This window comes from Pezoporus wallicus, unplaced genomic scaffold (genome assembly GCF_028554395.1).
Source record: "Pezoporus wallicus isolate ANWC-B61680 ecotype Strahan unplaced genomic scaffold, APGP_CSIRO_Pwel_v1 contig_3952, whole genome shotgun sequence".
NCBI classification, from domain to species: Eukaryota; Metazoa; Chordata; class Aves; order Psittaciformes; family Psittacidae; genus Pezoporus; species Pezoporus wallicus.
Genome location: NW_026635034.1, coordinates 5,604,125 through 5,627,656, shown reverse-complemented (window position 1 = coordinate 5,627,656; position 23,532 = coordinate 5,604,125).

Sequence of the window (23,532 nt, the reverse complement as noted above, 5' to 3'; positions counted from 1 at the left end):
CTTTCTTCTGCTGCCAGGAACTATACTTAGTCTTGCATAAGCATGGTAAAAATGCAGTGTGACAGACATTTCTTTGTAATCAACTACCTTTTGTTGTGTGATACCCCAGTGCACTGAGCAGACATGCAAAAAGATAGGATATGGATTGCATAGGTTTCCCTGAATCTGAATTTTCCAACTTGAGTATGTCCTATTCCTTTGTAAGTAACAATCTAGTAACATAATTTCTGGATTTGAGTTAACACACAGGGTTCCATTTTGTGCTTTCTATAAAATTAACGTTTTTGCAGTGATCTCCTTTTAATGCTCACATTTTCTTATTGGTGTTTTGCTTAGGGAGTGTTGTCTCAAACTTCTACCCTATTGTTTGTAAGGGATCACTGCAGGATGCTATTCTCGGGCTTGCATAATCCACTCTGTGCTTGGCATTATTTACTGCAGAACAGTTAGAGCATGCTGTGTCTAGTGCTTCTTAGGTAGCAAGTATGTGAACTATATCAATCAGAGTAGTATCTGCTTATCCCTGGCCTTGTTCTCTATCTTTTATATAGATTTTGTGGTGGTGTAAGTGATGATACTGAATTTCAAGCGGGTAAAAATACCATCCAACAAACCACCTGGCCTGAGAGTCATTGAATCCTGTCCTACATAAGGGTGATTAGGCCTGCAATATTTTCTGAGTTATAGGAAAAGTGTAGAAATGATAAAAAATACATCAATAATGCATAAATTGGTGATGAGTAAAATTACTTTCTAGTAACTTTAATCTTGAGCACTGCTTTCAACCCGGTGATTATTTAAAAATATAATGCCTGTAAAAGCTAGCAGCTATAAAGCATAGTGGAAAGTTCCCAGAAAGCAGTGCTGCTCAGCCTTTGAAATCTGGTCCTCGCTTCAGTCTGCCACAAATCCTTTGTGGTTAGCCTATGCTGTGAGTTACAGGAGCGAGTGTACCAAAGGTCCTGGCACCTTTCCTATGTAATGGCATGCCTTGGAGCTAGGGGAGATGACCGCTTTCAAACTGACAGTGAGGAATGCTTTGTTCTCAGTACAGACACTTAGACTAGCCTGATAGGTATTTCACTGTATCTTGTTATGTTTAGTCACAATATGCAGTTTTAAAAACTATATATTACCAAGAAGTCACCTTTTCAGCAATGTGGATTATAGTATAGCCTGCTGCTATACTGCTTTTTCTACCAGTGCAGTGCTGCTGCTGCTGGCCTAGAGTGTGGTAAATGTGAGCTGAATTGAGCTGTCAGTCCCAATCAGGTGTAAATGTTTGTGTGATAAATAAGTGTGAAAGCTAAACAAGGTGTTACAGTTAATTCTTTGGCCATTTTCTGGTATTCCACCTTCTCCAGTAGTGTTATTGTGTTGATAACAGAGATTGTGATGCTAAAATGGAGCTTTCTGTTTCACCTTAATTAAAACCTTTTATTAAACGATCTTTTCAATTTGCTAAATTACTTGTGCTTTGTTGGTTTGCTGATATAGGACTCATGGCATGGGGACACAGGGTGGAGTTGGTGATCTGGGTCCATGTCAGCTTTTGTGGGGTTCCTGAGAGGCATTGTCATTGCTGAGAACAATCAGAATTAAATCATCAGCACTGAAAAATTTGCCCTATTTCACTTGGATGTTTTTACCTGAAATGTAATTTCAAACCAAGGCTTTGCTTATCTTTCCCCATTTATCTCAGTCACTGAACAGTTACAGCAATTCATATGTGGCTCCTACAGCTCCTTTGGCAAAAACTTATGAATATTTGTGGGCAGCCATCTACAACCTGTTTCCATTAAAGGATTTATTTTGAATTTTTATTTTGGGGAAATGTGATTATAGAAGACTTCTCATAAAGATGTGTAGCTATTTATGGTTTGTTAGACCTTTGCTTTGGGTGAGTTCTAAGAAGGCAAACACATTCACCCCTGAGTTTTTTGCCTGTTGACATCTGATTTAGATGAATTCTTGCTCTCTCCAAAGATGAATTCTGAAGGTCAGGTGATGGCAAGTGCAACTTTTCAGAAGCTGGCAGGCAAGGGATGGAGGGGGAAAGACATACCTGAACCCAGAAACCTCAAAATGGTAGTGAGTAATATGGACCAGTCTGGCAGGCTTCAGGGGGTATTGCATGTGTGTTTTGCTGCAGCTCGGTCACTGAGTTAACTGAAAATAGACCTGGAAGTAAGAGCCTGCCTGGAGGGACATAGCAGCAAGGGGCGATTCGGTGAAAGCCTTTAAAACACTTCTGTTGTCTTTTGTCTAATGAAATGGGTTTGAAGGAATGGTTGAGTTTGGTTTGTTGGGTGTTTTTTGGGGGTTTGTTTGGTTTGGGTTTTTTGTGGGTTTTTTTTTGTTTTTTTTGGTGTTTTTTGTTTTCTAAAGATAAAAATTTAAGTTCTATCATCTTTGAATGTCAATACAACTTCTGGTTTAATTGTCTGTATTTAAATAGCCCAGGTTTCATTGCAAGGCCAGGCTGCTTGAGATTTCTATTACAGGTAGAGCTTTTAAAACATCACTGTGTAGAAGTTGGACTTTTCTACTTTTCCGTGTCTCTCTCTCTTTTTTTTCCTCTGTGTGTGCTTATTCCCTAAAACTGAATTATACAAAGAGCTTGAATCTTCAGTTTCTCTCACAGGAATTACTGTTATTGAACTGCTGCAGAAAGACTCCATAGGATGGGAGAGGAATTTGTACTCAAGTCTCTTGCTCTGTCTGCTCTTCAGTGTTGGCCTCCCTGCTCTGGGTGCAGTTAAATTTCATAACATAAATTGAATGCAAAGGTCAATGTTACAGTCCACAAACAAAATAGGAAGCAGATTCTGGAATCTGTTTGCAGGAATTTTAGAGTAACTGAATAAGAATGAAAGCAATTTCCCCCCCTCCTCTATATTTAAAAATGATTTTGCTGAATTCCTGCAGAGCACTTACAGATGTTGTAGGTTGTGACCTTGTGATGTAAAAGACTTTGATTCACTCTACAGAAAGTGGGTAAATCTCTGTTAGGAGTTGGGTGAAGCATAGGTAAAACCACAATAATTCCTCGAGAGTTTGACTTCAGCTGTTTAATTAAAAGCTACTTTTCTGCACTATGAATGTAACAAAGCAAGAAAAAAAAGTGTAATTCAGGATGTTCAAATGTGACTGAATTACACTTTTAGTTGAAAAAAGTTTTGTTTTTTTTTAATCATATGTGAAACCTTTAACATTTAAGAAATATTTATTCATTGAGAATTTTTGTTTTTCTGTAGGAGAAAAGCTTATTCTCAATTCAGCCTGACAAAGGGTTGGAACATTCTTTCCTGGTCAGACTAAACCACCTCTGAAATCTCTGGCAATTTGGGTCTTGTGGAAATTAGGTTTTTATAAAAAGTCTTAGGGATTGATTTTTATCCCTGCTGGGCTAAGTACTTTGGCAGGAAGGGGAAGTATGTGCTCTCATTTCACCCTCTGTATGATCCTTGTGCTCCCAGGATGGAGCAGTGCCTCTCCTTTTGTTCTGTGGAATTGCTAGGTTTCTAAGCACAAGAAGAGTTTCCAGGCTTTAAATAAAGTTCATCATATCTATCCTAAGCATGCCTTCCTGAACTTTTAGATATAAAAATAGAGAACAGGGTGAAACAGGCGCAGATTTGAAGGGGGTGTGGGAGAGAGAAGCCCAAACACTTTGGCTCCTTTTTCTGTGTTGGAATAGATTTTGGAATAAGTCAATGCAAGTCTCATTTATGATAGCCCTGTGCATTGCCTATGACATATTGCAGCAGAGTGGGAACCCTTTCCCTGTGATGAAACTTGCTATTGTATTACCTCTGCTCCTTGCTTTGCAATAAGCCTTCTTCAAGTGATGTGCTGGAGTAGAAAGCGATTTAAGTTATAACTGAGGGAACTGCCTGCCAATTTTGTACTGATGTGACTCCTTATATTCCTGTGGTTTGCAGGAGAACTGGATCCCACCAGCTGTCAGATACCTGTTTGACCTTCCAAACTGTTGTCAGACACACTATCAGAGCGCCGTTACTTGACAGCTGTTCTTTCTATCAAAATGAAGTTTGAGAAGGAACTTTATTGCTCTAAAATAGGTATAAGTACTTTAAAAATTTGGGATAGGGAATTGTACATCAAATTTCTCAAACTCAGAGGATGTGCAAAGGAAAGAAGAACAAACTTTATTCAGTTGGATATTTTCAAAATACTCCATTCCTGTCAATTTTGCCAGCCATACAAATAAATGGGTTGCCAGGCACCATGACATGAGGTGAGCGATGGATGTTGCTGCATTGCCACCTAATGGCAAGGTAGTTAAGAAGGTGGTGTTGCATGGCTAGAGGTAATGGCAGAGAAGGAACAGGAGCAGCAATGGCCAGCTGAGCACCAGTCTTCTGTGACTGGGTCATAAATATTAAAGTAGGAGCTTCTGATAGGATAGAACATGAACTGCAAGAGAGATAAATGACTGGGAAGCACTTGATGGCCTTTCACAAGCAATACCATAGGGAATGGAGTGGTCATTACTGATCAAGCTCTTGAATGTTTTAGTTTGAGCTGTTTAGTCTCCTCGGTTTGAATTTTGTGCAGAACAACTGACTTTGCAGCAGCTAGCTTGAGGGATGGGTGTATCTTCCATGTACAGATGCTTGGCCAGAGTACCCCAGCTTCATGTTTTCAGTGAAAGTGAAGCCACAGGAGTTTGGGAGGATAGTTAAGATCTTCTTAATGCTGTATTCCCATAGAATAAACTGCCCATACACTTTAAGTATGATTGGCTGAACGGCGCATTTTCCCCAGGTACTGTATTTCTAAATTAAATGTGTTCTAGTTTTAAAGCGCTAGGTTCAAATATTCAGTGTCATCTACTAAAAGAATGCTCTGACATTTCTACAATTTGCAAGTGCGTGCTCTAGAGATACTGGTAAATTATGTAAACGAACAGTGCCCTTTTGGCTGTTTATGCTTGTTTAAATATTTGTTGTGAGTGTATGTACCTATTGGATGCTAATGACCATTCAGAAGTACTCAGAGGTTGAAGTAGGAGAATTAGTGTTACCAGCCCCCAAAATTATAAATGCTAACGCACATCCTGAGAAGTTGTGTGGCCCAAAGAGAGGGGGTGATGGACAGCTGTCATTCATACATCTAGTAGATCTAAGCTTTGCATATGAGACAGTTGTCAGTGTTGTTTCACAACAAAAATTATAGTGGGAGTAACGCAAATTGCACCAGTGAGACCTCTGCATCTTGCTGAATAACCTTCCAGACACCACAACTTGCTATGGCTTGGCACAAGGGTGATAATGAATGTGTTTTGCCAGCAAAATAGTTTCTTCTATCATAAGCACCTTTGTCCTTATTTTAAGGGTGGTATTGTGGCATATTTTTCTCTCGGTTATAAAATCTACATAGTCTAATTCAGAGGATTTAATCATGATTTTCAGCACAGTCAAGAAGGTGTTTCTTTGCACCTTCACTGGAATTCTACTATTTGAAGTGTAACGTGGTGGTTTTGAGGCTATTTGTTTTAATGCTTATTTAACGTACAGTGTATGACAATTTCCTGTGTGGGAAGTATTTATATGCAAATATATGGCTGGAAAATAGAAGCTTATTTTCTGAGAGTGAAAGGCTGTGCAAAGCCTTAGATTTAAGAAGCTTTTTCTCTATTTGTATGTTTGGTTGGTTGTTTGTATTTGGGGTATTTTTGGGTCGAAGACTTCATTTGGAGGTGATATTATGCACACTGCAAGGCAGATAAATAAGTAACATCTGAAGGTTTAATTCCAGAGTATTGCATTGTTCAGGTTTTTGTCCTGACAATCCAAATTTACTTCTGTGTTATACATGGATCATGATTTATACATTAAAAAAGTGTTTTCTTGCAGTTGCTTATCGGACTTGGCAGGTGCTACTGCACAGAAGAATGTAGTTCTATTATTTTGTCATATAAATACGCTACTGTATAGAATTGTATTTATTTTCTGTCTGAAGTGCATTTATTATCGTCACTGAAAGATTGTTAACATAAGGTAAATACAACATTTATAGCAAGGCTAAAGGCAAAGTTGATTTTATTAAAAGAAGCCTATTTGGCTACCAGCTGTGCAGTAGAGGAATTTTGATGCATAACCTGCAGGGCAACCATCCTGCTCTAAAACAGACATTTTCTTAATTACATACCTACTAAGAGGGATCTCATTCCCAAACAAATGGCTTTTCATTGTATGTAAACTGAAGGGGAAGAAATCCATGTATTTTGGCAGGATCGAGACACAGGTTTCAAATTCCCATTTAAAGCGAGAAGACTTGTTTTGTGAGGGATTTAGAGTGTTTGCAAAGCCATAGAGGATGCTTGGCTCGATTTTTATGGTATTTTAAATATAGAGGTGTATTTTTCTTTTTCTTAGCAGAAAAGGAGCATACTAATAGAAAATGTATGGATGGGAGCAGGTTTTTTTTTTCTTTTTCCTGAGGATGAAAAAGCAAAATGAGCATACTATTTTTCACCTCCCACTGTGCCCTACCTTTTTAACCAAGGAATCCTATAGAGGACACTATTAGGAACCTAAATAAGACAGCTTTGTTGCACTGAGAGCTTTTTTTGACAGTCCTAGTGCTGCTTTGAATATAGTTAGAGAATGACAAGGCAGGAAAATCTTGACAAAGTGCCCATTTGCTATTCCCAGAGTTGCTGGTACTGTTGTTGATTCTTGTTGATTTCAACTAATACTGGAAAGGGAGTATTCAAATGTTTTCCTTAGTCAGAATGTGTTCCTCTGCTGTAAACTAAATGATGAGCTTACTCACAGGTGGCTGGGAACCTGTGGGAGCTCATGATCAGCAAGAAGTCTTGAGGATGTAGGGTTCGGTCTTAGAAAGGTGGTGGACTGGGAAACCAGTGCCTTGCCATTCATAGTAACAGCAGCACGGTCTTTCTAACTCTGTGTAAGGTGCAAACTCTACACAGGGAGGGACAGCAATTACCTTCGGAATAAAAAATGACCCTTGGAAATATGCATACATAAATCCACCCTGTGGAGTGGAGCCCAGTGTCATCTCTGAAAAACTAAAAGCCCTGAGCACTTGACTGAAAAGTGCTCACAGGTAACTTGCACAAGGTCTGTATGCTTTGTGAAAATGCTTAAAAATGTGGTCCTGCTTCTACAGCCTGTAATTTAGTTTCCCTGAGAGCTCTGTGGAAACATTGGTGTGTCAAAGTGGAGCTCATTAATTGTTTTTTTTTGTCTTCCACTGGAAACATATTGATGCTACTGCTGGTTTAGTACTTGTACCTGCAGAGTGCATGTGTGTGTGCTGCTGAAACAATGCACTTGCAGCTCCCTCCCTGGGAAGGATGAATTGCCCGGGTTATGCATCAGATTTGCTGCTGCAAAATCAAGTTGATGGAAAGGGTTGTGGGAAAACAGACGGGCCTGGTGGAGGTGGGTAATGTAAATGCCTTGATAGGAGACTCCCCTGTACTGGGCAGGGGCAGCCAATTCTGCCCACGTAAAGAAATTGCTGCCACTTTGTGCAGGTTTGGAGTATCTTCCATGGAGTGATGGAGCTGTAAAGTTTTAGAATGCCTACTGCTGCTAGTGATGGCAGGAGAAGAGTTACCTGGGGGATGACATGGAGACAATTATTTGAATTTGGGACTTTTTGGAAAAAAAACATGGGAAGTGTAAGGCAATCTCCTCCTTAGCGAGTCTGAAACTAAATAATTTTGCAGCTTTCCATTTTTATTTCTTAGGTAGCTACCAAAGGCTTGATACACCTTTGTGTTGTACGTTTAAAAAGAAAACTTCTTTAGAGGGTTTGATGGAAATTGGCTTTTTTTCCCCTTTTGTTTTATTATTTGTGTTTTACATGAGGTGCACATGGAAATATGCTCTGTTTAATGAAACATTGGTGATTTCCCGCTGTGGAAAAAACTGGCTTATCTGAGCCTGTCACACTTGCCTGATATTAATTGATTAAATATTCATTTGCTAATTTAAATCCTATGGCTTTGTGAGCACAATGAACAGCCCACAGAGGTCACAGCCATTGCTGCTAAAGCAGGAACATCAAGCAGAGAGGGGCTGATGGCTGCTGGGAGGGGAAAAAACAAAGCATCCATCCTGCGTGCTTCTCCATCATACACACCTCGTGTGGTCATCTGTGGTGTGTCCTGCACTTTGAACTGGTGCTTCTGCCATGGCTCTCCTGGCAGCTACAGTTGCCTCGCTGTGTGACCTTCAGGTTGCTGTTACAGCATTCCCCAGGAGACTGGGTCCTGTTCTTGCCTGCCCCCACCTGCCTCCCAGTGACAGACCCAGGGGTCTTCCTTGCCCTCAGTAGTGACGGATCGCGTCGTCTTTCCTGTCCTGGGTCTGGCTGTGGCTTTGACAAATTGCTAGTGTACACCATGCATTGGTACTAGCTTATTCCCTGTACTGACCTGCAGTGTACATCCTTAGGAATGAGACCTGTGTGAAAAACTGGTAGCTCTGCTACAAAAATGGGAAAGTGCTTGCAGTTAGACTTCAGCTACACAGGGGAAGGAGACAATAGCATTTTCTTCTCTTTATCCAGCCCAATTCCTTTTTAAACAATATTAAAATGCATCAGAAGTGCCTGCCATTATAAAACCGAGATACCAAGCAAATGAGGTAAGTAAAATTAGTGGCAATTGTGCTCAGACTATGTTCTACTGAGAAATATTAGCAAGATGGCTCCCCGGAGACAGCCTGGCTTTTAGGGGAAGCATCGAGACTGTTGTAGTGAGCTGATGAGGCCTCATGACTTAGTTATGAGACTTCAGGTTTTTATTTTAAAACTTACGTTATCAGAATTTCAATATTTTATGTGCCACTTCAGGTGTTGTCTTAGGGCTGTGCTCTTGTTTCTGATTTTTACTCAGCCCTGCTTGAAAAGCGAGGCTGAATTTTAAGAGAAGAAGTGTACCAAAGCATTGCTCTGCACTTGACATCTGAAGAGAATGTTGTTCAAATGATGGAACCAAAACAAAAAGCTTTGTCCAAATAAGTCTCAGAAACTAATAAAGCAGGGTACAAAGCAAGCAATGCATTGATACAAGGGACACCTGGTGCATTTGGGAGTTCTGGAAGATGTAGTTAAAATTTGTAAATGGAACCAAGTTCAGTGTCTTTCTGCTGCTTCATTTAAATGAATATATCACTTGGAGAAGAGTTTGTTGATTTTAGTTTTTGCATGTAAATTAAAATATACAAACAAGATGTTTAAAATTACATAGAAAGTAATTTTTGCCTGCCTGTCTTTTCATATTACTAAAAGAAAATATGTTATTTCTTAGGCACTTATTGGTAGGTGCTGTTAAGGCAAGATCAACTGGGGGGGAGCTAGGTTCTCCTTTAGGTGTGTAAACAGTGCTGAAGGGGACATCAGGGAAATTAAGGGTGATGGTGGTATTGGTGAGGGAGTGGAGAGCAGGGACAGCTGCTTCTGGACCTGTATTGGGGTACAGGCTTTCCAGATGTTTGTACAGGGGACCAGTTTTTGTCAGGGAAATGAGCTGAACGTGTGTTTTCCTCATCTCCTTTTGCATAGCTGCCAATTCTTTGAAGCTGGTAGCATTGTAATATGCTCAAAGAGCAAATGGAACTCAGAGTGGTCAGTGTGTTGAAAAGCTGCTGGGTGGACAGACAGCTGAACAAGCACATATGTGTAGTATGATGGGGAAGTTGAACAGAAAAATCTGCTTTGGACAGAAGCTTTCGCATAAAGGATGCTTATGTTTGCTCATTGTATATGCATGAAACCTCATTTAACATTAATGAATATCAAAGGGGAGACTGGTTACAGGACACAACTCTTGTTTCTGGTTGTTTATTTATTTATTTAGAAAATGTTTCTTTCAATTTCTAGGTTAGAAAAATGGAAAAAAAAGTGAAGAATATCACGGGGTTCTGAATTAGTATTTATACTCTGCAATGTCTGACAGTTGTTTTCACCAGATATTGGGTCTAGTTAGCTCTTAAAAATAATAAACTAATCTGGTTTGTTACAACAATCTTTGTATGTGGTGTTCAGCTGTGGTGGACTGGCTGGGTGTGAGACTGGCTCTGAGATTATTCCCTGTTCCTCCCCCTCCCTCTTAAGCATGAAGTTATACTATATGAGCTGGGCTGTATTGCAGTGAATTCATCATTCTGTGGTTAAGGTCAGGCGAAACAGCAATGCGTGAGTGACTGAGTTTTCTGAGCTTGCAAGCATACAGATACAGTGCTCCAATTGACTCCTAGCTGATCATAATATACAATTCATAAAATAATCCTGTATTTGAAGAGTACTTCCAAAGTGATTTCCTTCTCCATTTTATTTTTATTTTTTCAATGTGCAATTAAATAATGATAAAGGACACCTTGCCTTGAAAGCATGGGGATGCGCAATTAGGATAGCTGCCGTCTTTGAATTACAGAAACTTCAGTACTGTTAGCAAGTTGCTACTAGACCAGTTGGACCCAGAGAGTATGTAGTAGTTACTATCTGGATTGCTGGTTTCAACAAACTAGGAGCCATGAGCTTTATATAACCTCTATTAAAAAGAGAGATTGGTTTATAATTGTAATGCTTCACTGATCGCTTTCCTACTGGTCCTGCCTTGCAGGATCAGTGCTGTCATGAGAAAATTGAAGAGGCTGCCACTATTTGTACAGCAGAATTAACCATCTCAAAAATATTTTTTACTGCCTCTGAAATGCAGACTATTTTCATCAGTATTTCTCTAGACTTTTTCAACACTCGTCTTCTGTGACCCACAATAAATGCTGCTGATCGCAGCCTTTGCACCATGCCATGCTGTTACATCTTCACTGCCTGTCTCTCGTTCCTTCAGGTTATCTAGATTTATTGAACTAGTTGCAAGTTATGTAATTCAAAATTAATAATGTGAATCCTGCTAGGAGAAAAAGAAAGCCAAGTCCAAACAGACTTTACCAAGTTCACATGTTCTTTGATGGCTTTGCAGAATTTTTATACTGATTTGTTGAATTGATAGCTTTCTTGCAGACATTTCTGTAAATTTTCTTAATGTACCTAATCCATCCATACACATTCACTTATTATAATGAGTCTTCTTTCCCCATGGGTCTGAATATGCTGTCAGCAAAACCCTGCTGGAAGGATAAATGGATTTTCAGGACTGATGTGTTTGTCAGAAGAACCTGACTTGGAAGTAATAATTCTTGGGTCGAAAACCTTAAAGTGTCTTGTTGCTTTGATATAATTTTGTACAGGATGAAATTAGTATGAAAATGCTTAGTGCCAGTGAAAACTGAAGGTGTCTGAATTTCTATGTACTTACGGCCTTATGGGGCCAGGTACTTACCTCACCTTTTTTATTTCTGTTCATGTATAGCTTTCTACATGAGTATTTTCATATATAACTTGCAAGTATCTAATACCACAGGAAAAATAAACTTTGAAAACACAGTCATTAATTTTAGTATATGCAATTTAAATGCCCTAAATTAACGCAGTAATTTCTTGACAAGCAATGTTCAGTTATGTGCTCTTGGGCCAATAATGCTCCAGCCAGCTCTTTCTTCATTACTGATTACAAAACACAATCAACAATGTTCTTCATTGCAAGACCTTTGCAATGTTTGTTTCAACTTCAGGAATAGGAGTTTGTTTCAACTTCAGGAATAGAATTATCCAAGCATTTAAAAAATGAAAAAAAAAACTTATAAAGATTATAAGTAAATGAGATTTTTCTATTTGTTTCTAATTTAAAGCTATTCGAGAAAATTAGAAATTTTCTTTGTGTTGCTGAATGTGGCTTCTGCTGTAATTGCAAGATCTATTTGTTTGAGGGGGCAAGTGCATTTTTTGTTTTTTAAACTCTCTACTGCCTGAGTAGCAAATTGCTATTAACAAGTTTTATGTGTTAGTTGTATCCAAAATATTTGCCTTAAAGTGGAAGGAGGGAAGCTTTTCTTTGTTCACAACTGGATAAACTTTCCAAACACACTTATTCTGTCTAAAATTGTGCTGATTCATTAGTGATTTAGGAAAAATAACCCCCTAAAACTTCTCTATTCATCTATCTGGTTTCCCATTCCTCCTCTTGAAAATGGAGCAATAGTCCTCAAGAAAAAAAAGTTCTGAAAACACTTGTTTGCAATCCTTTCTTAGGCTGTGGAGCCCCATGATCTTGTTGCGTAGTAAATACATTATTACTATTTCAGATTTTTCCAGTATGTTGAACAGATCAAAGAGGAGAGGTGGTATAGCCGGGTCAGTAATGTTGCAGTGTGCAAGTTATATGTGAATCTGTGTGAAGTCATTGCTATATCACATCACTTTCAGATTCAAGATTTTTTTTTTCTTACAGGTATGTTCATTTAGGAGGATTTTGAGATCACATGAGGTCTCTGGAAAGAGCCTTTGCTTGACAGGTCAGTTCATTTATTGTTTTAGTATAAACTGCAAAATGAAATTATCAGCCTTTTTTCCTTTCCTGATATCCTTGACAACTCGCAAAGCATAGGTATGTCAAGCAATCTGTGATTGCAGTTAAGCTAGTGATGTTCCATCTCAAGGACACAGTAACAATAGCAGTGTTGAGGACGTATTAATTTTTAGGTATGAAACCCACTTTACCTTCAAAAATGTGCAAATTTTTCTCTCTTCTTTGATTCCATTGCCTCTCTGTCAGTACTATCACTGGTGGTTTTATATGCATTTGTGCATGCACAATGTGTAATTAACAACATCTATCAGCTGTTTGAGATTCATAATGTAACATATTCATTAGTTCAGCAAATATACATTAATGAATTTTAAATCATTATGTAAAAAGTACGTATCCATTTGTTATTGATTTAACTAGAAATTATTCTGACCGGTCATACAGAATAAAACCAATTTCTTGTAGTTGATAGGAATCTATGTTTTTGTTTAAAATATTTAGCATCTAAAAAGGCTACTTGTGTATTTAGGTAATAAGAAGGTGCAGGGGTTGCTTCCAGTCAGTGCAAGTGTAAAACGTGCTGTCAGTAGTTAGTATGCACTGCCAGACTTTGATTATGCCAGCTCTTTGACCTATTTTTAACAGAAAATAGGGCAGTCCTTTGGGCTGCCTCTCCCTGTCCCTGGACACCCTGCTGTGTTATGTTCTTCATATTTGACATTATAACATTCAACTGTAGTGCCAAGCTGCAGAATATTCCTTTGGGATTTTCATTGAACCAGATGTAACAGATGTCTACCCACTCTGAAGTGCACAGCGGTTTCTGATAGCAGGCACACAGTAAATGAATTTTCTGCATTGTTTATTAAAGATTACTTCAGTCAAGAGCACCTTTTGGACCATACTGTGTGGAAGATTCTTCTGGAAATAATTTTCAGACTGATCTGAAAGACTCTTCTCTGTCCCTCCCCACCATGTTCAATTGCACCTGAGGCTGCAAGGTAACAGCTAATAACTTAGCTTCTAGATACCCAATAAACTGCTAACAGTATTCACTATTAAACTGTCATGCACGTTCATACTATTGAGGATACACGCTAGCTGTTGGGAATTAAAAAGCAAAAAGTCTAAAAGCTACTGTCAGGATGTTCAGTAACGCATGGCTTGCTAGGAATACATTTTAAGGTGCTTTAAAACAATTGCAGCACTGCAGACTTCAAATACTTCAGAAGTAGACCAAAACCTTTTGCTTTGCTCTATTTAAGGCTGTTCCTTAATGTTTGCCTGTACCTTTAGGGAACTGGGAGTGTGTGAGTGGCAATTTCTATACAAGCAAATCAAGCAGATGAGCTGAACCATACTAAAAGAAGAGGGGAAGTGAGAGGCTGGCTATGGATGTGAGAGTAAGCAGAGGAAGAGAAGGAGGAGACAGTAACCAGAGAAAGTGGGAGCTGAAAACCCTGCCTAAGCAGGGATGTGTGGAACAGATGCTTGGGGCTGGAGTGGATATTTGCCTCAGATACATGTCTGGCCTGGGTGCTGAAATGAAGGATCAGAGCAATGTGGGAGGGAAGGAAGGCTTGGCCAGCAGATAAAGATATGAGATGGTTTCACTGGAGGAACTGAAGGAGAAATTGTGACTGTCTTGAAAGCCAAAGGTCATGGGTATGAGTAGGTTTCCCTCTGTGTGCAGGAAGGTAGAGAAGGGAGCATGTGATATATGGGGTGTGTCTGAGATTTTCTTCCAGGAATAGCACTTTAAGAAACAAAATCATGTTTGCTTACACTTCTTCATCGTATTTGGTAAAATCTACTGTGAGTTTATACAGAGACAGTTCTGTGACTGATTCTCCAGTGAGTTTTCCCTTCTGTGAATCCCTAATCCTCAGCAGTTAGTCTTTCCTGTTTCACCAGTTGGAAATTGAAGTCCATGGATTCCATCCTCTCTCCTTTATATTCTCTGCTCCTATGAGAAATCATTGTCTATTTAGGTGGTGGGAATGCTGTGCTAGATGATGTTACTTCCTTCCCTTGCTTTCCTCCTTCCCAGTACAACCGCCGTATATTTGCACACAATTTTTGTGCTGGGGCTAAATGGGTCAGTAGATGGTCATGGGTTGCCCATGCAAAGGCTGGCAAAGGAGAAGCCCTGCTCTTTGTGGTTGACTGAATTAGCAAAAAGACTTTGGTCCAACTCTAGGTGAGATATCTTAGTGTTTCTCTTAAGGAAAGCAAGGGACCAAAATAGGTAGGTGTTATTGCTTCCTACATGAACAGGATGTAGCTTCAGAGACTCTCCACAGTGTGAGGCTGTGAAACTCTGTGTCTCTCCTGAAAAATTTGCCTCGTCCAGAGTCAGATGACTTTTTCCTGAAAATTGCACTGGATTTATTTGCCTGAGTCAGGAAAGGTTTCTTTCACTGTTATGCTGAAAATGCCTGTTCATGTCTCTTGGGCTATGATAACACACTCATTTCTGAAGTTGTATCTGATTGCTACACAAAGACATTACTTGATTTTTAAATCAACATATTTGATTTTTTTTTCTGTCATGCTTTATTAATAACATTGTCTTCTAGTTGGAAAATTAATTCCAACCATCATGTACAGCGTTATCCTAGCAAGCAGGATCACCTCATGCATATGCAATACACTTAACATGTCATCATTTCTCATATTTTGCCACCACACTGGAGTAATGATAGAACTCGCCCTACTTTTAAAAATATATTACAGCACTTCAAGAGGGAAATCACTGCACATTAGATTTAGGTAACCTGGGGATGGTTTATAAATCCCCTCAGAAGATTCATGCTTGGACGCATCTGCTTTGCTTGCTTCGGTCTGTGCAGTTCAGTATACCCCCCTGGCAGTGACTGAGGGATCCCGTTCTAGTGAGGGATTCATCTGGAACAGTTTTGCAGGATGACAATTTTTGAAGGCGAATTTTGAAGGTGGAGAGACCAGCTGGACTCCTGCTGAGCGCTGGGGAGGCCGGGCAGCTCTTTGAACTAGACCACACAATGCCATCATGATGATTAAGTTTCAGTCTTCTGCTTCTTTGTAAGGTAGCGTTTTTTTAATTCCATAACTAATGAACAGAAAGCAAATAAAACTTCAGCTGAAACCCCAAATCTCTTGAATGCATCTTGGAAACTAAAGTGCTGACCTAGCACTGACTGACCCTGAAAAGCAATGTTCTTTACGCAGCTCCAAAGCCACTGGTTTCTGTTTCTTCATACCACCTTTGTGCAAATGTCATGTCCTGCTGCATTCTATTACTTCCTTCAGTAACCATCCTGCAATTCACCGCAAGTCCAAACAGAGCGAAGAATACTATTAGTACCCTGTTTACAGTGTAACTCTCATACAGGCCACAGTGGTTGTAGAAATACATTAAGCAAGGATCCCTCAGACAGCTTACAAGACAGAGTATAAAATGTAAGGCATAACTCATTTGTGACTTGGTAAACTAAAATGCCTTGAAATTTAAAATTGGTGTCACTGTAGTCTTATGACAGGAATCGCTATGTTGCACATGCTGGCCAAGCTCTTCTGTAAGGGTCATGTAGTTTTGTGTTTAGATTTATTTTTAAGGGAGTTGTTGCAGGTCACAGGACTGGTTGTCTTTAAATGGAATACATAAAATCAGTTTTTGGAGAACTGAGGAGCCATAAATAGGTTTTAGGTCCATTTAATTTAGATTTTTGTGGATTAAGTCCAAGGACCATAGACAACTTCTTAATTAAATAAATCTGGTTGGTTGTGAACTTCACTGAAGGCACATTCTTTCCTTGGGTCACAATTTAGTTAGGTCAGTATGATCTGATAATGATCTTCAGGTGTAAAATATACAGGCTATTGTTTCATTCAGTATTGAAGCGATGATTGCATGGTGATATGCTTGATCCAATCATGTCTCTAAGGCAGCAGCAGCCCCAGAATTTTGGGAAGCATAGCCTATAAAGAATAGCAATGAAAGTAAGTAGAAAAGATGCTTAAAGGCATAAATTGTTACAGTTACGAATTCTGTATAACTTCAATAAAACAATCACAAACAGCTATACTGAAATCTCTGCAAGTAGCATTTATCAATTGTAAGGAGAGTGTGTAGGTATTTGCAAAGGTTTTTTGGTTCCATTTTGTGCACGGACTGAGTAGTTCTGTGTGGGAGAAATGCTGATGGATGATGTGGAAGAAAATTTTCTCTCTGGGACCAAGAACTTTTGTCAGAAAAGAAATATGCAATAGTCAATTATGTAATATTTTTCTCTCATTTTGGTTTAAGCCCCTGTTCACAACCATGTTTAACTATAGAGGGATTGAAATGTACCTCCTTGTGCTGAAAAAAAACTTGTGTTCTAAACAAATTTACAGCATATGTCGTGAGCTTTGGGATTTCATTCAGAAATTCATGCAAATGAAAATGCTGTTATAAAGTTCAGCCTGTTTCCTGATTTTGACAGCTAATGAAGTATGCTAATTTTGGTCCTGCCTAAACATGTATTCTTTACAGATTCTCAAATGTTAGTGGTGTCATGGAGAGTGATATATCTCCCTTTCTTTGCCTCTGAAAATGCAGTATAGTTTAATGAACAGGAAGATGTGTCCTGTAAAGAACTATACAGTGGTACACTCTTGAAGAGGTACTGGCTTTCTCAGCATTTTTTCTAAACCATTGACCTCCTGAAGTTATTGCTTTGTTGTGAAACACTTTTGCTTTCCAAAACAAGGACGTTTTGTTGTCTTCTGGGACTTAAAGTATTTTGAATAAGAACCATTTTAATTTTTTTTTTAAGACACTGTGTTTGATTACTCCATCTACCATAAGACTTTTAAAAGGAGAGCCAAAGTTTGACTGTGGTTTCTCTGGGGTGTTTTGGTGAGTCAGAGACATTTTGTTGTATGAGAGTGGCCCCTTGTAATTCAAGATGGGGGTATAGATGACTGATTGTTTTATTATTACTTTTCCTATAATTCTGGTAAGGGAGATGCTCACAATGACACTAATAAAGAAAAAATAAAACTGGCTAGCTGTGAATAAGATTTTTGGGACAAAAAAGACATTATTTTCTGGTAGCTTCTTCAGTGGTCAAGTGGAACAGTGTACTGGAGTGCTCATGTTGAAGATGATGGTAAAACTCCCTTGCCTTTCCTCTTTTGACTCTCAACTCAGGGTATCCAGTAGTAAACCATGCTGCAGTGTATAATTACTCCATGTTTTATTTCACTTTTTAAGGGTCTTTTTTTTCCAACATTGTTTTAATTTAATCACACAAACCAGTATGCCTTGGAAAAGTCATTAGCAGAAGAAAGTAAACCAGAACAGTTAGAGCCAATATTACCTATGGTGTGTGTATGTATTGCGGATTTTGAAATATTTCCCTTGTAAGTACAGGAATGCTGCAGCAACCACAGCAACATCAATCCAGGCTGTATTAAATGTGATTTTCATAGTAACTTGTGAGTATGTTGAAAATCAGCAAAAACCAGAAACCAGCTTCCTTGGAAGGTAAGCAGTTTACCCAGTGGCTGCTAAAGAAAAGTCTTGATCCTGCAAAACCTTTAGCAAATTAAAAAAGGGTTCTTCTGGCTACAGATAGATTACATGATTACAAGATAAATGCTAGTTTGAACGTTGGGCTAGAAAGTTGCAGCAGAAAACATCAATTTGGAATCGAGGTGACTTGAAAAATAAGGTTTTCTTCAGCTGGCTGATAAACTGAACCTGTCCTAAAAGAGAATAGGTACTCTGTGATGGTATCTTCCCTTTTGCACAGTGATTGCACATGTTACCTTTCCTGTTATAACTACTCCTTCCTTTCAGCAAACAAAGTTGCAACAAGGCAGCTTATCAAGGTTATGTAATGATTGTGGCTGCTCTGCTGCAAAGTAGGATGTAGCAAAGATCTGTCACGTTACGAAGGAAGCTTTTCTGAAGTAAAGCAACTGTGCATGTATCCTGTATGTTATGTTCTTGCTCAATAAGGGCAGGTGAATAAAGCCATGGCAAGAGGTCAGGTTGTGGGTGCTCTTTGGGGGGCTAGCTGTGTTACCCGTGTCTCTATGATAGTGGCCTTTACCAGTGCTGCCCAGCATGTTTATTTTTTTTCTTTTCTATAAGTTGCTCATTGTAGTTCATAACTTCACTGAATTCTAGCTTTTGGGGTGAACTTCCCTATACTTCAGGCTAAGCCTTTCTTTCCTTTACACTAAGGTAGTCATGTCTAGGAATGATGGTTGGAAAAAATAAAACCCTTTATCCCTTTAAAACAATCATCTTCCAAATATTTTATTTACAAAACTGATTTTTCTTATGCCAGTCATAGGATCTTCTTTTGACAATCCAGGATGTAGTTCTTCCTACACTAAACCTACTCAAATAGGGCCAAATTTTGACTGCACCTAGAAGTATTAGCTTTGTTTAATTAAAATTTGATTTTCACTTCCTTTCTCAGTAGAAATGAGCATTTTGCCTTCAAAAGCTAGTTTAACATTAGTTAAACTTACAAATTCTGAAATGGCTGGTAGTTGTTCATTATTATTCATTATCATCCTTATTGTCACACTGGAGCTAGAACAGAAGGTTGTAACCAGATAACTAGTGCTGTACTATTTCTTTACAATACTTGTTTATGTGATTTTTATATTATGACATGGGTTGCAACACTGTATTTTGAAAAACAAATAAACAACAAACACCCCCCCCCAAAACTAAATTAAACAAAACAAAAAAAGACACCTTCCTACCCCCAAAAAAAACCCAAACAAACCAACAACAAAACCAAACCGAAACAAACCCCAAACATCAGTGATACCGTTGCTTCAGGCTTGACTGCCTTTGGGAAGATTTTATATGGAATATATTTCTACTGATAATCCAGATGTGTGCTTTCCATTTTTGTTAGAAAAAAAGTATTTATCAGAATTAATAAAGTGGTAAGACTTAGAATCATAGAATAATTAGGGTTGGAAAGGACCTTAAGATCATCTAGTTCCAAACCCCCTGCCATGGCAGGGACACCTCACACTAAATCATATCACCCAAGGCCTCGTCCAACCTGGTCTTGAACACTGCCAGGGATGGAGCATTCACAACCTCCCTGGGCAACCCATTCCAGTGCCTCACCACCCTAACAGGAAAGAATTTCCTTCTTATATCCAATCTAAACTTCCCCTGTTTAAGTTTTAACCCATTACCCCTTGTCCTGTCACTACAGTCTCTAAGGAAGAGTCCCTCCCCAGCATCCTTATAGGCCCCCTTCAGATACTGGAAGGCTGCTATGAGGTCTCCACGCAGCCTTCTCTTCTCCAGGCTGAACAGCCCCAACTTCCTCAGCCTGTCTTCATACAGGAGGTGCTCCAGTCCCCTCATCATCCTCGTGGCCCTTCTCTGCACTTGTTCCAACAGTTCCATGTTCTTTTTATGTTGAGGACACCAGAACTGCACACAACACTCCAGGTGAGCTCTCACAAGAGCAGAGTAGAGGGGCAGGATCACCTCCTTCAACCTGCTGGTCACGCTCCTTTTGATGCAGCCCAGGATGCAGTTGGCTTTCTGGGCTGCGAGCGCACACTGCTGACTCATGTTCATTTTCTCATCAACCAACACCCCCAAGTCCTTCTCCACAGGGCTGCTCTGAATCTCTTCTCTGCCCAACCTGTAGCTGTGCCTGGGATTGCTCTGACCCAGGTGTAGGACCTTGCACTTGGCATGGTTAAACCTCATGATGTTGGCATCAGCCCACCTCACAAGTGTGTCAAGGTCCCTCTGGATGGCATTCCTTCCCTCCAGGGTATCAACCGAACCACACAGCTTGGTGTTATCAGCAAACTTGCTGAGGGCGCACTCAATCCCACTGTCCATGTCAGCGACAAAGATGTTGAACAAGACCGGTCCCAGCACTGATCCCTGAGGGACACCACTCGTTACTGGTCTCCAGCCGGACATTGAGCTATTGACCGCAACTCTTTGTGTGCGGCCATCCAGCCAGTTCTTTATCCACCGAGTGGTCCACCTATCAAATTGATGTCTCTCCAATTTAGAGACAAGGATGTCGTGTGGGACAGTGTCGAACGCTTTGCACAAGTCCAGGTAGATGACATCAACTGCTCTACCCCTGTCCGTCAGTTCTGTAGCCCCATCATAGAAGGCCACCAAATTGGTCAGGCAGGATTTTCCCTTAGTGAAGCCATGCTGGCCGTCACCAAGCACCTTGTTGGTTTTCATGTGCCTTAGCATGCCTTCCAGGAGAATCTGTTCCAAGATTTTGCCAGGCACAGAGGTGAGACTGACTGCTCTGTAATTCCCTGGGTCATCCATTTTCTCCCTCTTGCAAATGGGGGTTATATTTCCCTTTTTCCAATCATCAGGAACTTCACCTGACTGCCATGATTTCTCAAATATGATGGCCAGCGGCTTCACAGCTTCATTCTCCAGCTCCTTCAGGACCCGTGGATGGATCTCATCAGGACCCATGGACTTGTGGACGTTCAGATTTATAAGATGGTCTCGAACCAGCTCCTCTCTTACAGTGGGCGCAAGGTCTTCATTCTCACAGTCCCTGCATCTGTCTTCCAGGACTTGGGTGGTTTGGTCAGAGCCTTTGCCAGTGAAGACCGAGGCAAAGAGTGAAGACCAAGGCAAATCATTTTAAGTGTCATTGAGTTTAAATGGAAATTGTGACCAGATTATTAATGTGTTGAGTTTGTGTGATGGCACATTTCCAAAGCATCAGCTCAGTGCAAACGGCTACATCTGCATTTCATGACTTCAGGGGAATGCCAGGACCCAAGTGGGGTCTAACTGCAGAGCTGCATAACAGGACAATGGATGCCTTCTGGTTCTAAAAAATCATAGAAAACATTTGAGCTATGTGTGGCCTAGTAGTATGTCTCCCTCACTGATATCACAGAGGTTTATTCAGGAAAGGTTTTAATAAATTTTATTTCTTAAACTTTTGGCACAATAACAGTTTAATTCAGGTCCACAAGCGGGATTGAGCAGGCAATAGAATGTGAGATAGAAGGTCAAATATGGTTATTAATAGTGAGATACTAGAGCATTCTGCTAACACATACGTGTGTGCGATTCTGTAAATCCCGAAGCTATATGGAAAATGGGTGCTCGGGTGCCTTAATCTTGGAATGGTTTAGAATTGTGAAGAATAGGAAGAGCAATTGGAAAGAAAACATGATTGATGGAGGCTTCATTGTGATGCATTAGCAAGCTCCTGTGTGAAGGTATTGCTTGTGATTTCTGTCATATAGCCAGATAGCCATCACTATGCAAACTAGAAACAGCATGTACTGCAAGCAAAAGAACTGCATAGGTTGTAACTACATATGTCAATGTATGAATTTGTATGGCTGCTATAGGGAATAGCCTTCTAAAATACAGTTTCCCCTAGGACAAGCTATGGATGTCATTGCTTGCTTTCTTTGCATGGCTGCTAGTAGATAATAAGAATTTTTCTCATCTATACTATTTTTGCTGGAGAAGAGCATTGATTGAACTTACAACTTGTGAGCTTTATATAGATAGGAAAGTATGGTGCTTTGTATCTGTTTTACTTTGAACAGATTAGAAGTTTAAAGGCAGCTGAAATATCTTGTTCTCTGCAAGTTAAACCAAATGTAGCCCTTCACTGTGGTCTTCTAACGTTCTTTTGCACCATGTCTTTGCTGTTAAACTTTTGTAATTTTATCTTAAAAGATATTGACTACTCTTATGAAAATCAGGGTTCAACAGCCACAAGCACTTCCTTATTGCAAAGCCAGAGTACAAAGAACACACTTTCTGCCAAGAACCAGTGGCTAGTATATGGTCTACGTTTCTGTTTTGAATGTGTAATAGATTGAAGTATTCTGAGGCAAAGTGAAGTTGGTGACTTAAAACCCATGACAAAGCAGTGAGAGGTTCAGAACGTGGGGCTGCCAGGCTCCTGTGTTGCTCCTGTACAGTTATTGCAAATTAAACTATTAGTGTATCTGTCTGAAGCGTGAGATTCTAAATCATGGTGACAGTAGACCTTGAATACAAAATTTTCTCTCAAACTAAACTTGCAGCATGAGATAACACAATATTTTCTGCTTCAATTCTTTTTAGTTTTTGGCAAGGAATCTGAATGATATTTAAAGACCAGGTGGATTTTCAATAAATACTGGCACTTGTTTTCCAAATTTCAAAGACCCTACAGATCATCAAGGTGTTACATTGCCTTTTTATATTTCTTATCACAATGCTGATGTATGCTGAGATTCTTCCTCAGTGATGGCAAGTGTTAAGCAATATTAATAGGAAACTTTCATCTTATAAAATCGAACGTGGATTTCTTATCTCTTTATAATGAGCAGGTAGATGAAGCAGAAATGACAAATAGGGTAGATATTCCTGAGATGCAGAAGTTTGGAGCCCTTTCAGATCTTAAGTCTTTCCTTCTGGATGAACTGTGCATTTTCCATGTTGAATCATTCCATCTGAAATGCGTTTTATACATTGTCTTGCATCTGAAGCAGGGAGAGGCTAGGAAGGGACCAAAACTATGGATTTGATTAAGTGTGTCAGGCAACCCAAACAGGAGGTAAAGTGTGGAACTGATAATCATCTTGGCTGAGGTTCAAATGGTGCTGGAATCAATTTTTTGTCAGGGCTCCTTTCCTTGCTGCAGCAAGGCCTGCATACAGCTAAGGGATTAATTGGAAAGAATGTTTTGGTTTTTGGTGTTGGTTGTTTTTTTTTGTTGTGGAGGTTTTTTTGTTTTTTTTTGTTTGTTTTGTTTTTGTCATTTTGTGTGTAGTTTGTGGTTGGTTTGGAGGATTTTTTTTTTTGGGGGGGTAGGGTTTTGGGTGGTTTTTGGTCTTTTTTGTGGGTTTTTTGTGTTTTTTGTTGTTTTTTTTTAATTGCTTGCAAAAGTTCTTCCATTTTTTAGATTCTTCATGGAAAGCAAAGCTTGTTTTAAGAACCAGCTGTTGGGGAGCCAGTTCCATAGTTGTTACTATAAGGAAGCTGGACTTTTGCCTTGGTCCCTTTCTGTCTTAATACAGAGGGAGTAAAACATGTCTGGAGGCAGTTAGAATCTGCCACCCAGATTTAG